The sequence below is a fragment of the Abrus precatorius genome, unplaced genomic scaffold, assembly GCF_003935025.1.
Source record: "Abrus precatorius isolate BTA unplaced genomic scaffold, Abrus_2018 Scaffold11, whole genome shotgun sequence".
NCBI lineage: Eukaryota > Viridiplantae > Streptophyta > Magnoliopsida > Fabales > Fabaceae > Abrus > Abrus precatorius.
Window position 1 is genome coordinate 9196280 of NW_020874303.1, and position 18570 is coordinate 9214849.

At 28.7% G+C, this 18570-nt stretch overlaps 1 non-coding gene across 1 annotated transcript; it reads right to left on the minus strand.

Annotated features, from left to right (window-relative positions):
• Positions 1–18417: 18417 nt before the first annotated feature.
• On the minus strand, positions 18418–18499 carry TRNAS-GCU. Its single transcript has one exon. It is a non-coding gene; the product is annotated as a tRNA-Ser (tRNA).
• Between the last annotated feature and the right edge of the window lie 71 nt (positions 18500–18570).

Consider the following 18570-nt stretch of genomic DNA (forward strand, 5'->3'; position numbering starts at 1 on the left):
GAATGAGAAAACTCATATCCTAGGTTCTTCTTTGATAAGTTTAACCAATACATGCATTGTATTCCTTGCTCTTAGTTTTATAGTTGATTTTACAAATTCTTGTTTTAATTGATCTCATATCTTTGAAGTTTAAACAATTAAATTAGAAAATTCTTAGTAATTGAAAATCAATCCTTGTGGGATGATATTTCAAAAACTTAATTTAAGAACTCTTTATTACTTCTCGATGGGTACACTTGCCCTCCAAACAGGTGTTCATCCATTTAGGAAATAACTTTCAAGTCACTAACCTTTAAGTCCATAGCATGAACCACTTTATCTAGTAACAAAACAAGAGTACAAACTAAAAACAAAATAACACTTAAGACACAAATCAAACAACACAACAACTGTAACTCTAAGGAAAATGAAAAGAAAAATGAAAAACTAATAGTTAACAAGTTTTTCTTGCAAGGCTCAAAAGGAATCTCATAATGGTAAGGCGAAAACACCTCACTTTGATCATACCTTTTTTTCACATCAGCCCCACCTAAAACTCTACCTACAACCCAAATCCATTATATTGTATTTGATTTTTTTTTTGAAGCTGTAAAGAAGGCCACGTAAAATGAGGCAAAGACAAAGAATGCATGCATTTCATGCTCTCGTAACCAAATTTACACATTTCGTTCTGAACTTGTAGTTGTTGTTGTTAAGCCACAAAATGGTTTAGGGTTAACTTTTTTCTCCTAAATTGAACCACCTCGTTGCTTCTGTCTCATAGGTTGCTGAACCTAAGAAAACAACAAACACTCAAAAAATCATAAAAAGAAAAAATAAATAAAAATAAAAAGCACTTATAGGTGTTGTTGTTAAGCCACCAAATGGTTCAAGATTAACCTTTCCCCCCTAAATTGAATCACCTTGTTGCTTCTACCTTATAGGTTGCTGAACCTACAAAACTAACAACACAAAAATATCCACAGAAAAAAGAGAGTAAAAATAAATGACTTAACTTGAACAAGTTCAACTAACTTGATTGAAGCTTTGACGTCAATGTGGATAAAAGAGGTCAAAGAACCATGAAAAGTGAGAATGAAGCCTGAGGGAAAAAAGAAGTAGGACAAACACAAAGGAAAGGAAGAACCAAAAACTACAAAGCAAAGGATGAGAGTGAGAGTAAAGACTTAAGAATGAGACCAAAGAGAGGGGATTAGGGCTAAGAATTGTGACACTGACGTGAGAGAAGTGAGGTAACATGTAAACAACGTGACAATGACAGACTCAGAATGATAGAGATAGGGGAATGGCAAAATTATGATTAGACTTTTTTAGGAAACACCCTTTTATATGATTTATAAGTCGGGTTGGATTTTGTTAGGTAAGAGATTAACCAAACCTATACGACCATTTAACTCAAAATTACCCAAACTTAAAAACTGGTTATACTTGACCTATGAAAACTCACCAATTTCTTCTCTTAGTTATTTTGGGCCTCCCAAATTTAGTTAAGTCTAATAAAACTGTCTAACCTTATTAATAATTTATATACATGCAACGAAATATTGTGAATGGAGAAGTCAATATTAATACAAATATTTTTTTTAATAGATAGACATATTAGGAAATAATCTACTCAAATTGTGTTAATCTTATTTTAAATATTTAATATAATTACATATTTAAGATTTTAACTTGAGATTACTAGAATTTTAAATAACTTTATATCAATCAATATGCTTGATAGTTATTTAATATATTCTAATGTCAATTAAAATATTAAAATTTATATAAATTAAATTTAAATATTATAAAATATAAAAATATAAACTCAACTTGAATGAGTATCAATGTACCAAATTTAAAAAGTGAATCATAAAATTAACTTTATTTTTCTTTTTTCTATTCTCAATTTTTTCTTTTGTTTTTCACAAAATCAAACAAAATAGTGTTATAATTTATGTAGATATGATGAGAAAAAACATAGCTTTTAAAAATAAAACTTTTTTTTAAAATAAAATCAAACATGTTCTTATAATTTGCTCTCTTATTTTCTTCAATTCAATTTTTAAAAATGTTCTATTCCTTATTTTTCCTATAAAATAAATAAAGAGTTGATATTAAAAAATTATATTGAATTTTAACTAATTTAAATTAGATAAATTCATTTAAGAGATAAAACTCTTAATTCTTTGAATTAAAATTTTTACCTTCAATTTATCAAGAAACACTTCCATGGCGGGCTTAGGATTTTTAGTCCTATTCATTTTCTCTCCAAGCTATGTTTTATGGGTCTTTCACCATTTTTGACATAAATTTGGTGTCCAGATATGTTTCTCTTTAGGTAATTTCATTGAAAGATGAATGTATTTGTATGTTCAAAGAATGATTTTTTGGGCAAAATGCTGGTTCTTGATATTGTGGTTGATTGAATATTTTATTAGGTTTGGTGTGAAAACTTGCAAAACATTCAATACTCTAGTATTACTATTTTCAACTCCTTAGCCTTTCTTCTCAGACACTTAAGTGAATCATACAAAATAATTAGAAATAATGTAAAATATGCTTAGTTAATTAAATTCGCTAAAGAAAATTTTGCTTTACATGAACTCACCATTCTTAGGATCAACAATGTATTTGATAGCTACCACCATCCCTTATATTCCTTTCATGGACGACTAAAAAAATGATGGTTAAAATAGAGAATTAGAAGACATAGTTGGAGAGATAATGATAAGGTTAGAAGTGAATCATTAGAAAAACTTGAACATGTTTAAAAAAAGTTTAAGATTGTTCCATAATGGATGGGTTACAGTGAGAAAAGAAGATAAAGACTCTTTCATGTAGTTCCGTTTGAATGTGAAAGACAAACCCGACCCCAATTTCATTTTCTAGTTCGATGGTAAACCAAAATGCAACATTTCTCAACCTGTCTTCACTTGCAAGTAGTTGCTTCTAAGTTAGACAGAGTTAGAGAGACGAGGTCATACTCATACAAAGCAAAATTCGCTTGAACAAATTTAATTAATTTAAATGAAATTTATGTGATTTCTGATTGTTTCGTATGATTCGCTTAAGCAAAGCTTAATTCACTTTAGTGACTTTCAATTAAAGTGTCATGTTTGTGTCAAAATTAAAGATGATATGAATCCTTTTTAGTGGCACTAAAACACCTCAATTCGTCCACAGTTCTTTTTCATATAGGCTCCACCTAAAACTTCAATCTGCAACCCAAATCCATTATATTATACCCATTGGTTTTTTGTTGAAGTTGTAAAAAATGTCACATAGAATGAGGCAAAGACAAAGAAAGCATGCATTTCATGCTCTTATAACCAAATTCACACCCTTCACATGTAGTTATTGTTTTTAAGTCACCAAATAGTTTAGGTTTAACTTTTTATTAAACCACCATGTTGCTTCTGTCTCATAGGTTTTTAAACCTAGGAAGCCAACAAACACAAAACAAATCACAAAAATAGAAAAAATAAAAAAGAACCTATAGTTGTTGTTAAGTCACCAAATGGTTCAAGGTTAACCTTTTTTTACCCAAATCGAATCAACTTGTTGCTTCTGTCTCATAGGTTGATGAATCTATGAAACAAACAACACAAAATATCATAAAAAGAAAAAATAAAAAAATGGCTTAACTTGATCAATTTCAACTAACTTGGTTGAAGCTTTGACATTAGTGTGAACAAAAGAGGTCAAAGAATCATGAGAAATAAGAACCAAGGATGAGAGTGAGACAAACACAAAGGAAAGGAAGAACCAAAAAGTTTAAAGCAAAGGATGAGAGTGAGAGTTAAGACTTAAGAATGAGATCAAATAGAGAGGATTAGGGTTAAGAATTGTGACACTAACATGAGTGAAGTGAGGTAACATGTAAACAAGGAATTATTAGAGACCAGGACTTAGAGTGACAATGACAGACTCAGACTGATAAAGATATGGGAGTGACAAAATTATGATTAGATTTTTTAGAAAACACTCCTTCATATGTTTTATAAGTTGTGTTAGATTTTGTTAGGTTAGATTAACCAAACCACCTGACCATTTGAACCTAGAATTACCCAAACTTAAAAAGCAGTTATACTTGACCCATGAAAATCCAGCCATTTCTTCCCTAAGTTGTTTTGGACCTTCTAGATTTAAACAAATATGATAAAACTGCCTAGCCTTATTGATAATCCATATACCTGCAATGAAATATTATGGATGGAGAAGTCAATACTAATACAAATATATTTTTAATAAATAGACATATTAGGAAGTAATCTATTCAAATTGTGTTAATCTTATTTTAAATATTTAATATAATTATGTATTTAAGATTTTAACTTAAGATTACTACTTAAATTTTAAACTTTATATCAATCAACATGCTTGATAGTCATTTAATATACTTTAATGTCAATTAAAAATTAAAATTTATATAAATTAAATTTAAATAATATAAAATATAAAAATATAAACTCAATTTGAGTGAGTATGAATATACCAAATTTAAAAGGTGGATTATAAAATTAGTTTTATTGTTTTTTATCTATTCTTAATTTTTTCTTTTATTTTTCACAAAATCAAACAAATTAGTGTTGTAATTTATTTAAATATACAGACAAAAAAGGGTAAAAAAACATTGAAAAAAGAAAGAAAAAAACACAGCTTTAAAAAAAAATTAGAGCATTTTTTTATTTGTTTTATTAAAAAAATTCTGTTTTTAAAATTAAAATATAGTACAAATTTATACCATATTTTATTTTTTAAAATAGAAAATTATTTTTAAAAAGAAAATCAAACATATTCTTAAATTTTGTTTTCTTATTTTCTTCAATTTAATTTTTAAATATTTTTTTCTCAGTTTTTCTATAAAACAAATAAAGAGTTAATATTAAAAACTTATATTGAATTTCACTTAATTTAAATTAAAAAAATTATTTTTAATTTATCAAGAAACACTTATGTGACAATCGTAAGATTTTTTATCCCATTCATTTTCTCTCCAAGCTAAGTTTCATAAGTCTTTCACCATCTTTTACATAAATTTGGTGTCCAAATATATGTCTTTTTAGGTAATTTCTTTGAAAGATGAATGTATTTTTATGTTTAAGGAATGATTTTTGGGCAAAATGATAGTTCTTGATATTGTAGTTGACTCAATATTTTATTAGGTTTGGTGTGAAGATTTGCAAAATATTCAATACTCTAGTATCAATCTTCTCAACCACCTTGCCTTTTGTTCTCATACACATTTATAGTAGGATTCAAATTCTCTAATGATTTAGCATGAACATGACGTCTCGTATTGAGATTCACTTAAGTGAATCATACAAAAATGATTAGAAATCATGTAAAATATATTTAGTCAATTAAATTCTCTTAAGTGAATTTTGCTTTATATGACCTCATCATTCTGAGGATCAACAATGTATTTGATAGCTACCCCCATCCTTTACGTTCTTTTCGTGGACGATTGAAACAAATGATGGTTAAAATAGAGAATTGGAAGACAAAGTTGGAGAAATAATGATAAGGTCAGAAGTGAATCAATATAAAAACTTGAACATGTTAAAAAAAATGAAGTTTAAGATTGTTCCATAATGGATGGATTATAATGAAAAAAGAATCCAAAGGCTCGTCCATGCAGTTTCATTTGGATGTGAAAGCTGAATCTGATCCCAAATTCATTTTCTAGTTCAATGACAAATCAAAATGCAACCTTCAAGTTTTCCAGATCCAAGGCAACATTTTTCAACCTGTTATCTCCTTAATTTCTCATTCAGTATATATATATATATATATATATATATATATAATTTATATGTAATTTATGACAATGTATATTAATAAAATAAATGTATCATAAATTAGGTAGTTTGAAAATGTGATAACATTAAAACTTTCTTCTAACTAAGTTCATACACAAAATTTATCAAAGTGTTAAAATTAATGAAAGATAAATTGTACCTTAATGATCACACTTATACTAAAAAAATAGAAAATATACAAGTATTGAATTTGATTTACATTTTACATGCAAAAGTTTAATATTTACAGACTGTTAACAAAATACATTAAGAATTAGAATACATAATTACAATGTCTTTATTCACACTCAAAACACTAAGGATCTAGTTCTAGTCATCATCCTCGAGCCAGCCATCTATCTATGCTAGCTCCTTTGTAATCAAGTCTTTATCTTCCCTAAAGTCTCCATAATCAACCACAATCTTGTTGCCAATCTCAAGCTCTCAGGTAAAGGTACCCAGTCTACCCATCTGGTCATGGTCATGGAAGGTGTATATGTAGTTTACCATGTCTAGCATTCAAATTGTTCCTCAATATATGTGCAAGTTGAGCATATGATGAATCCTATCACTAGCTGGGTAATCAAAAGAGATACTATACCTTATATCCATCTCTAAGGTAAACACATCACTAAGTTCATTATTTATAATAAACTTACAGTGATAGAACCGTTGCCACTCTCTAAATACATAATTAATATACTATCTACAAAATACTCTGATAGCCTAATAGGTCTCTGTAGGTTTGTCATTCTTGTTCTCTTAAAACATTTGTAAGGACAAGTTCCTTCCTCAGTTTTCAAATATCACAATATTAAACTAAATGATAATTATATCAGAAAATCAGAGTACACATACTTAAGCCACCTAATTAATAAGTTCTTCTCTCAAATAAGCACTAAGTTCCTCTCAAATAAGCACTTCTTTGTGCATTACGATCATAGTTATTAGTTGCCTTCAACATTTCATGAGGTTTTACACAGATAGGTGAGTAGTTGCTAGTTAGCCTTTATACACAGATACAACGTATACAATATAGGGCCCCTTAGGAAAGGTATAGACAAAGGTGTTATTCAGTAAATGAGTATAAGGTCATATGATGCATTCGCTCTCAAATAGATTGTGTACATAGAGGCGAATGTCATTCACCACCACACATTTCACCCAGATTACCATAATCAGCCCCATATTTCATACTCCCAATGTATAACTCCCAATGTATTTTCTGTAACCATTCACACTAATTCCTTCATCACTTTTTATTCATAATATCTCTTCTTTCATCTCATTCTCATCATAATACAATTTTACCATTTTCAAAAAATACTCAACTTCCAAATCAAGAGCCATAATCATACTAAATACAATTCATATATAATCAATTCATCAACCAATTGGTCATAGGTTAGACATCTCTGGACTCAGGCCAAATCGTATATTACAACAAGTTATATTTCATATCATACAAAGCATAATCAAGTGTACATCAAATGAATCACTCAAGGCAAAAAAAACATGCATCATCAACTTTTCGCTACATTTAAAATCTCATTCAAATATATATTTGCAACAAGGAAAACACACCATTGTGCTCTCAAGAGTACAAAATATCTATTATGTTCTAATGATGGGATAGAGCTTCCCTTACCTCAATGAGATGATCTTGTAAAGGATTTTGCTAAAGAGATCATCCAACACTACTAGAAAAATTAATTTTTTCCACGATTTATATAATTGTTGTTAAGTTTAAACATTGCCCATGGTTTAAATAACCATAGTTAAATTTAAATATTTCCTGCGGTTTATTATAATAACCATAGTTAATTATAAAAAAGTTTTCATCAATTTATTATAATCTTGTAATGCAGATTTCCCACCCTCTCTCCCAACCCTGAAACATAACTCTATCATTGAGAAAATAACATCCCCTCTCTCAACTCCTCTTTGAATTGATTTTGTGCCCTCTCTGTCCTGCAAAGGTTCAATTCAATCCTTTTAATATCTCCTAACCAGGTATGATTTGTGCTATACATTTAAGGTTTGTGTTTAGGGTTATAGCACTGGAGTTGTTGAAGAGCGAAAGAGAGTGGTTCTTTGAATGTGAGTGGGAAAACTTGAAATTAGGAAGCTTTGATGTTTGTTTTCTATATACTTTACTTGAATTTAAAGAGTGTGAGCAATACTTGTTTGCATCTTGGGCCATCATTGCTTTGCACGTTTCATCATCTTTGATGCAACCATTTGCACTTGAATTATTATGTCTTTGCTTAGTACTCTTAACCAAGAGATATTGACTGTTCCTTATGCACAATTTGGTTTGGATATCTAGCTGCAATCGAGCAAATTTTTGGTGTAACAAGTAAATTATAATCAACTAAGTGATGGATTTTTAGACTCTTCCTTTCACTGTATCAATATATACAATTGAATTCTACAATTTGTTCTTATAGCATCTTACTCGTTAGTTTTATGCATATTCTTTTTCTTGCTTTTTTAAGATTTGGTTAAGTGTCAATTTTATTTCTATTTAAATTTAATGTCCTATTATTTGTTTCTTTTTTGTTGAGTGCAATTGTGTACTTAATGTCCCCAAAAACTTATTTACTTTAAGTTGATTTGATGATTGGTTAGTTTGGTCTAATGGTTGTTTTGCGTAGCTTCAAAACCTTTATTCCAGCCTCTGCCACTAAGCATCATTTGCTTTTGCACACAGATTTCTTTTAGGTCAATTTTCCATTAACATAAACAAGTTAATTAAACACATGATGAGAGTTATAATAATATCTTTATTCTTATGATTTTTGTGGTTGAGATTAATTTTTTTATTATTGATTATTAGGAAAATGCCCAAAAGAATAGAGAGAATAGAAAGAAAAAGACAATTCTGCACACAAATGGATCTAAGAGCATTACACGAAAGAGGGTAGAGATGGTAATTGTCCATAAACTATAAATAATGAAAATATAATTTTGGTTTTAACATAAAATTCATATTCTTTTTGACTTTGTAGGAACTAGAGTCTAATTGAAAAGTTAACAGGGAAGAAATATGGACTATCACATATAAACATGCAAATGGAGATTTGTTAGTGAGAAGGCCAAAAAAATTAGCGTATGTTATGTTTTATTCAACGTCATAATTTCTGCATAATATATATATATATATATATATATATATATATCTGTATGTATATACGTATAAGTTGTTTGTATTACTCCAAAACACTTTTATATTTGGCATTGAGATATGTTACTTTTACCTTTAAACATAAAACACAAGTATGTTAATAATAACATTTAATTGTTTATGTAATTTAAGCTTAACTATTTTAGTGGTGCTTTTGTAGGAAAAATTCAAGAATATGAATCAACATATCTTCATCCCAAGAAACATATACTCAAGATTCACTTGCTCATGTTTTAGGAAGTAAATAGCATTGTGGCCGTGTCTGGGGTTTGGGATTGGATCCTTGTCCATCTCAAGTCTTTGGATATTCTTCCTGTTCATATAATGGAATGTTCTAATCTCTTCCTTCTTATAGGGAATTACAAAATCCAGTAATTGTTTTAAAGTCACAAATAGATGAACAAAATAAAAAATTTGATGTAATGATGAATTTTTTCATTCAAAACATTCAAGGTCAACTACTTCCGGACTTAGTTGTTTCAAACTTCACCAATAATCCTTTTAAATTGAATTGTTTTATTAATATTTTTAACTTGTTCTTAATTACTACATCTCATGTATCTGATCAAGGATGTGTACAACTAACTAATGTAACTGATTATTCTCTTGCAAATTCTCCAACTGAAGATCTCTTAAGGATTATAGTAGTAGTTCATTTATGATTAAAGGTATACTATGTTTTATTTTAATTAGATCATTGTTATAATTTAGCACATGTATAACAGGGGTTTTAAAACCGCAGGCAAACCACGCAACGAGGATTCAAAAACTGCAAGTATTTTACAGGGGTTACTGTAACACTTTATTCTCAGAAATCCGTACAATATATAAATTTTATTTTAATCAATTGAAATGATATATTTCTTTCTATAATTCTATGAATTTATATAGCAACTTACTCAAAATTTTAATAATTTGCAATATTGATATAACAATATTAATGGAAATTAGAAAGAGTAAATAAATGTCATAACTATAATGTAGAAGTCTTCATAAGAAACCTGTATATTCAGTACATATTTCACTTTAAATATTACAAACTGTTTGCCAAAATGAATAAGATTTACACTAATATATATATATATATATATATATATATATATATATAATATTTGCAATTCATAAAATATACAAGTCCTAGAGTAGTCTTCCTCAAAACCAACTACTGAAAACTAGTCCTACTCATCCACTTTGTGTCAACTCTCTATCTCAGCTAAATCTTTTGAATCCAGATCCTCGTCCGATCGCAGGTAGAGATCGCCTGAATCAGCTCTGACCTTTGTGCTAGTGACGTGCTCAAAGGTCTATCTAGACGGTCTTCCTAGAAAGTCGTGATTGTAGTAGATGAATAGGTAAGTGAGGGCTGCCAGACTCCTAATAGTACCTCTATACATATATACACATAGAGTTTGGTGTATTCTATTCTTAGGAAAGTCAAAAGGAATGCTATAAAAGTACTTCAATTCTAACATAACAAAAGTTCTAGACTCATTATCTATAAGAATAGCAAATTTAAAATAACACAGTCTTTGATATTTATGAAATACATAATTTAATCTAAAGTGTACAGATCTGTCTACTAATCTAATTATTCTCTAAGACTCTGTCATCCTAATTCCCTGAAATTATTAGTAAGGATGAGCATTTATTCTATCCTTTATAAATATTTAGTATATAATCATGATATTAATATACATATAACATATTCAATTTCATAAATTCATATTTGCAAACATATTCACACCATATATAACATTTAATAATTTATCATTCATTTTTCTTTCTCTTATTACAACACGCACTTCCAGTGCACGGTGATCACAGATACCGATGCCTCTAGCACTTCTCAAGGTCTTATTCAACTAGGTAAATAGTTGTCAGTTAGCCCATGCACACGGATATAACATGTACAATAATCAGGCTCCTTAGCAAAGGCATAGTCAGGAAACGAGTGTGAGGCCATGTGATGCATTCGCTCTCAGAAAGAGTGTGCATACATACGCTCTCGGAAAGAATGTGCACACATACGCGAATGTCACTCACCACCCTACGTTTTTCCCAGATTCTCATCATCTTCGGACTCTATACACCAGTGTATCTCTGTAACTATTCACACTATATATATATATATATATATATATATATATCCGACTCTTAGAGTCATTCTTAGAGTTATCCTTTCTTCTCACTCATAAGATCGTGCTTAGTAAAGTACTTCCATACTAATTCCATTCTAATCCATTCCGCGCATACATTCATTGATACAATTTTATTCATAAACCTTCATATTCACATCATTTCCTCATATCATTTTACTCAGATATATTTCATAAAATCACACAAATCACTTAGCTAGTTCAGTAATATTTCACACTAAATAATCATCACATAATACATATGAACATATACCAACCACTTAGTCTAACAACCAAATAGTCCAACTCATTAAACAAACATCTTTTCAACCATACTCAACACAGCATATATAACAATCATCTATTCTCATACCATATTACATAACAGTGCTCTATGAGCATAAATAAATATTGCATTATAATGATAAAATAGAGTTCTCTTTACCTCGAAGATGAGCTCACAAAAATACATGGAAAAAGGCTCAAGGTTCATAGATGAATGTTTTTCTGAATATCACGAGATATACATAAGGAACAAAAATAGGAAAACGATTGGAAAAACTTAAGTTTAATCTGAAGAAACTTACTTAGAATTACTTAGCTTCAATGTCCAAGCGTGATTATGAAGAGAAATTAGAGTTTCTGAGGCTTTTATTTAAGTAAAAGGAATAGAGAGTTCAGAGAAAACTTGAGACAGGTACGTGAGTTTATAATAGAATGAATTTCTCATGCGAGAAATCTCTTAAATACCTCTCAGCCCCGCGCATTCTCGCTTGAGCGAGGACATCTCGCTTGAGGACGAGCATCTCGCCTAAGCGAGATATGCAAACAGTGGTCTCGCCCACTATTTTCTGATATGCTATTTCTCCTGTGGGTCCTCATCTAAGTGACCCATCTCACCTAAGTGAGATCACTCTTGCCTAAACGAGGTGACAGTTGAGCAACATTTATCTCATATTGCTTGAGCGAGAATCATCTCGCTTGAGCAAGATATCTTTGCAACAAGATATTTCTACACGCTCAATCTCGCTTGAGCGAGATTCACCTCGCCTGAGCGAGATCTCCTGCACTAAAATTCCTCTAAAAATCCTCCAAACTTACATCTAATTACATTCTAATACTACTTGATATTAAATTACACATAATTACCAAAAATGAGAAGAGGGTGTTATAGTTACAAAATCGCATGCAATCCACGCAAACTAACGGAAGTTCACAAATTGTAGGTATTTAGCGACGATTATCAAACCCCAAGTAATTAACAACGATTGCTGAATCATTGATATTTAACAATTGTTACTAAACTGCAAGTAATTAACTGTAGTTACAGAACCGTGGATAATTAACAGCGTTTATAAAAAATCACGATTAATTAATAGGGGTATGATAGCTGCGAGAAATACAACAATTACCTACAGTTGTCCAAAACTATAGGTAAATCTGTTTGTCACGCTTAAATTTGCTACAGTTTTGTCAATCGCCACTAACATTATTTATGGTGGTTTAAACTCTTATTAATGTCATCATTAACTGTGGATAAACTATCCTTTTCTTGTAGTGCAAAGATCAAATTCTTCTTATATATTACAAGGTAGAATATTTTTGAGAAAAGAGAAAGTAGAAAAATATAGATATGAGATTGAATGATTGAGCTCGAAGGAACTTACTTAGAATTGAGAGGAAAGAAAATCTGACTCAGAATTTGGAAGTAGTTTGGAGTTTGAGAGGAGTTTCTTTGAGAAAGGAAGCGAGAGAATAAAGAAAGAAGTGAGTGAAAGGTTTCTTAGCTTACAATACAAGTTTTAGAGTGAAAATCTCTTAAATATCCTTTAAAACTAGAAAATTCTCGCTTGAGCGAGTCCATTCTTGCTTGAGTGAAAAAATTAGACAAAAATTGTTATTCTTTTGTTAATATTTTCGCTCGAGCAAAGGTATTTTCGCTTGAGAGAAAATGACAGATTCTGTCACTAATTTTCAATCAAGCGACACATTTTTCACTTGAGTGAGAATACAGGTGAGAAAATCTAATTCATTTTTGCTTGAGCAAAAAAAATTTGCTTAAATTAAAAGGAATATTCCTTTATTTCTTTTTTTATTTTTATTTTTAGAATATTACACACCCCGTCTTCACCTTCACCTTTTCACACCACTAATTTCAACTTAGCTTACAATTATAATATATACCAAAATTTAACATTAGAAATTCAATACATAGTCTTTATGTTCATTTAGTTGCTACTATGTGTATGTAAGTGTTTTACTCTTTATAAACAATGAAAGTGAAAAGTCAAAGTTAAACTAAACCTATATCAATACCTTGAATGCAATTGCTTCTAAGTTAGACAGAGTTAGAGAGACAAGGTCATACAAAGTAAAATTCGTTTAAACAAATTTAAATGACTTAAATGAATTTTACATGATTTGTAGACATTTCGTATGATTCGTTTAAGTAAAGTTTAATTCACTTTAGTAAATTTCAAGTTGAGTGTCATGCATCAAAACTGAAAATGATCTGAATTCTTTTTACTAGAGCTACGATTTTATTATCCTTTTCTTCTCAATTTATTTTGTTTCTATAATTTTATTTATACTTTATTATTTTTATTTCAATGTTTAGTGAATTTTTGTAAAAGAAAAAAAATAGTATAAAATATAATAATTTTTTTTATCATAAATTAAAAACAAACTATATTTTTTTATTATTTAAGAAATTTTTCTTTTTAATTTTTCTAAAATTTAAAAATATGTTATTTTTAACTTATAAACAAATTTTTGTTCAATTTATATACTAATATTTTTTTTCTTACAAGTACTTCTTTAAAAGTTTACCTAAACTAAATTATAGTCACAAAAACTTTAGAAAAATATGTAGTTTAACTTTTTTTCAAAGTATCATATTTTTTATTATTTTTTAATTATTTTATTAATAAATAAACATGTGTAACTTTATCATATGTTTTCTTTTAGTTTGTATTATCCAATAAAATAAATTAATAAAATTGAATTTATCCAAATTAACTCATCAATTTTTTTATTAATTTAAAAATTATTTTTTCTTTCATTTGATTGAATAAATAGGAATGAAACTAAAAATGTTAAAAATTTTGGTATGGAAAACATTAATTATTAATAGTATAAAAATCTTATATCATTATTTGAAAATAAAAAATAATGGTAATATTAGCATTTATGTTTTTCACACTTTAATCTATATATAAAAAAATAATTAGATTGATATTTTTTATTTGAAGGGACTAAGATAGAATTTATATATTCTTAACCATTAATGAATTTAGCAAAAAAAAACTCAATAATAAATTTCTATTATAAATAAAGTTTCATTTTTTAGATAAAAACATATTTCTCATAACTTTTAATTGATAATAATTTGAAAGGACACTTCTCTTTAAAGGTGATTGACAAGGGTAATTTTCTTAAAAGGCTTTATGCCTTACAACAAATTTTTCTTGTACAGCCTACTACTAACTTTAAGGTTCTCATTGTAAAGAATGTTTCTGTTGATGTTTGACATGCTAGATTGGGTCATATATTCAACAAAGTATTGAATAAACTTGTTGATACTTTATTTTTACCACCAAATATCCTTCATGTTTGTCATATTTGTCTTTCGGCAAAACATCAAAGACTTTATTTTCCTTCTATTAATAATATGTATACTGCTCCATTTGATCTAATTCGTTGTGATATTTGGAGTTTATATCTTATTTCGTCTTATAATAGCTAGAAGTTTTTCATAATCACAATAGACTATCACAATAATTTATTTTGTCATATTTGTTGCAATATAAATTAGAAGATACTGCACTACTTGTTTAATTTTTCACACTAATTTAAACTCAATTTGGTAAGACAATTAAACAATTGAGATCTGACAATGTCAATGAATTAGCTTTAACCTTGTTTTTGCAAGAGAAAAGAGTTTTGTATCAATTTACTTGTGTTTAAGGTCCTCAATAGAATGCAGTAGTTAAAAGAAAACATTAACATCCTTTTTACATAGCTTGAGCTCTTTACTTTCAATCCAAAGTTCTCATCCTGTTTTGGGGGGAATACATTGTTGTTGCCACCTTCTTGTCCAATAAGGTTCCTAGCTTTATATTTACATTTTCTCCTCCTAATAAGTTACTCTTTAGGAAACTTTCACCTTATAATATTTTACAAACTTTTGGCTACTTGTGTTTTCTTCTACACTATTTAGACAAAGGACTAAATTCAGTTCTAGAGTTGTGGCTGTTGTATTTGTTGGTTCCTCAGTTGGTTTATAAAGGTTACAAACTTTACAATTTGGAAACAAGGCAATTGTTCATCAATAGGGATGTCAAGTTTTGTAAGTCTATATTTCCTTTCCCTAAAGAAATACACGATTATCCTCTACTGAGTTATTTGCATATATTGTTATTCTTGTTCCTCTCTATGATCTCCCTAGCTAACAACATTCCTCACCTCTTACTACATTTGAAATATCTGACCAACATGACATTGGCCCTTTAGTCCCTAGATGTTCTTGTAGAATTTCTAGCTCCATCTACCTTTGTGATTACTTATGCTAAACAACCTCAAACTTGTATCTTATTACAAATTTTGTTTCCTATATCAAGCTTAGCCACATATAGAGTTTATTTCTTAAGTCTCTCTTGAATATGAACTTACTTTTTACCATTAATCAGCCAAATACGCACACTAGTAGTAAGGTATGGCTAAGAAATTCAAAGTGATAGAGAATAATAATACTTTGTTTATGGTTTTTCTGTCTAAAGAAAACCGTAGAAAAAAGTGTCATTGAGTTTATAACATGAAATATTAGTCAAATGAACAAGTACATAAATACAAGGTCAAATTAGTGGCTAAGGACTATACACAACAAGTAGGGTTTCTTTTTTTACACCTTTTCCCTTATGGTCAAACTCACCAACATGAAAATTTTATTAAGTATAGTTATTGTTATAAATTGGCCACTACTTCAGCTAGATATCAATAATGCCTTCCTTAATAGAGATCTATTTGAAGTATATATGGACTTGCTAATATCTAGTTTAGGAGGAGCGATTAGTAGTCAAACTTGACAAATCCATTTATGGATTAAGGCAACCTTTTAGACAATAATTCCACAAGTTTTCTCATGTTTTAACAAGTCATGGTTTTGTGCAATTAAAAAATAATTACTCTATTTCACACACTTGTTTAGGAGATACTTTAGTCTTGCTGCTAGTATATGTTGATGATATCATTATAACTAGTCCTAATTGTAAATTGGTTGAGCAAGTTAAGGACAAATTGCCGCAATTATTCAAACTAAGGGTTATCAGAAATTTGAATTATTTCCTAAGCTTATAAATAGATCAATCTGCTTAAGGTATTCAATTGTCCCAGAGGAAATGCACCTTAAACTTAGAATACTAGTTTCATAGGGTCTAAACTTGCTAGTTTGCCAATGAATTTGAACTTGAAATTATATGCTACTGAAGGAGATTTAATTAAAATATTATTCAGTTTATCGAAGATTACTGGGGAGGCTCTTGTATCTCATCATCTTTTGTTTTGATATTGTAGTTCATAAACTAAGCCAATATATGTCATCTCCCTATGTCCCTCATCCAAATGCTCTAAATCATCTTATGTGTTACCTCAAAACCAATCTTGGTCAAGACCTATTTTTCTCAGCAATATCATCCTTGAGCCTAAACGAACATGCTAATGCAGATTGGGTAATTGTATCAACATGAGACAATTAACCACAAGTTTTTGTGTTTATCTTGGAACTTCTTCGGTGTCTTAGAAATCCAATAGGTAAGAGACAATATATAAATCTCTAGTACAAGTTGAATAAAAATCTTTGGTAGCAGTGACAAGCGAGATAAATTGGATTTTAACCTTACCTGAGATTACTATGAACCCAACATTGGATTATAACCTTACTTGAGATTACTATGAACTCAACATTGGTGTTCTAGAATAATCAATTCTCTCTATATCTCTTTACAAATCTTATATTTCATAAAAGATCCAAGTATGTAGAGATAGACTAACATTTCATTTGAGAAAATAATCAATTTAAATTTGATACATTTAGTCTATATTTAAACTTAACACTAATTAACTCACATCTTAATAAAATCAATGACTATTATTTTATTTCTTTCTATTGTTTTATATCGAACTCAAGACCTTACTTAAAGTATACCTAACCGATTACTACTCAAACTAACTTCTGTTGATTTCTATAAGAATTTTAATACTTTAAAATTTTAATTTATATATTAATTGTTAGTATATTTATTTAGAAACGCATTTAATTTGTCATATAAACTTTTTATTTTAAAAATAGATAACCTTGACCATTAAATTGTAAACTTTTTTTAACATTAAAAAACGAATTATAATAGCATATGAAACTAGCAAATTTTTTTATAAAATTAATAAATTATTTATAATTACACTATTTTTAAATAATAAGCCACAATAAGATTTCATCACAATAAATTACTAATAAATATAAAAAAGTTTAATTTTAAAATACTACGAGGGTAAAATTTTGTATACAATTATTTAATTTTTATATCGATATGACTATGATAACAATTATATGAAAAGTTAAATGAAATATTTCCTAGTTATGTTAAAAATTATAATTTTTATCGTAATTATTACTTCGAATGTGCTTATCCTAATTGTGTTCATATTATGTCTATCTTGATAATTTATTCTTAAAATTCTCTCAATTTAAAATAAAAGATGTTTAAATTAATAAAAATATAAAATTACTCTAAAAAAAACTTTATAAGCATATGATATTGAACTCATTAAATAATGTGATACAACCTTGTTAGATACATCTAGAAAGTTTATATAAATTAATTTGGGGACCTTAGGGATGAGCACCTGTTTTTGTTTTGTTGAGAATTGTTTGTTTCTTACTCAATTATTGGATTTTGAAAATAAACACCTTTTTATAGATTCACGGATGCCAAGTTGGAGAAATTAGATGGCAAGATAAAAGCAATAATTTTCCCTTTATGCCTCAAATAAACATTTGAGTCCATTATTGAAATGATTGGTGCAAAGTTGTGGAGGGAGTGGTTGCAAGGTAATGGGACAGAGTGGTAGACTGTTATAGTGATCACTCAGCGGTTGGGCTGATTGCATGTCTTTTTGTTCGATGTTGATATCCCATCTTTGATATCACAAACAATTCTTTACTTAACACACAAAATAATTCAGGTTAAATTATTTTTTAATGTTTTTCATGAAATTATTAATCAATTTATAATTAAAATAAAACGAAAATCAACGTCGCCTGAGAGATTCGAACTCTCGCGGGGAAACCCCATGTACTTAGCAGGCACACGCCTTAACCACTCGGCCAAAGCGACATTGTTATTCTATGAGTTATATTATATATATTTGTTTATAATAGTTAGGATAGTTGGACGCTTGCAGTTGC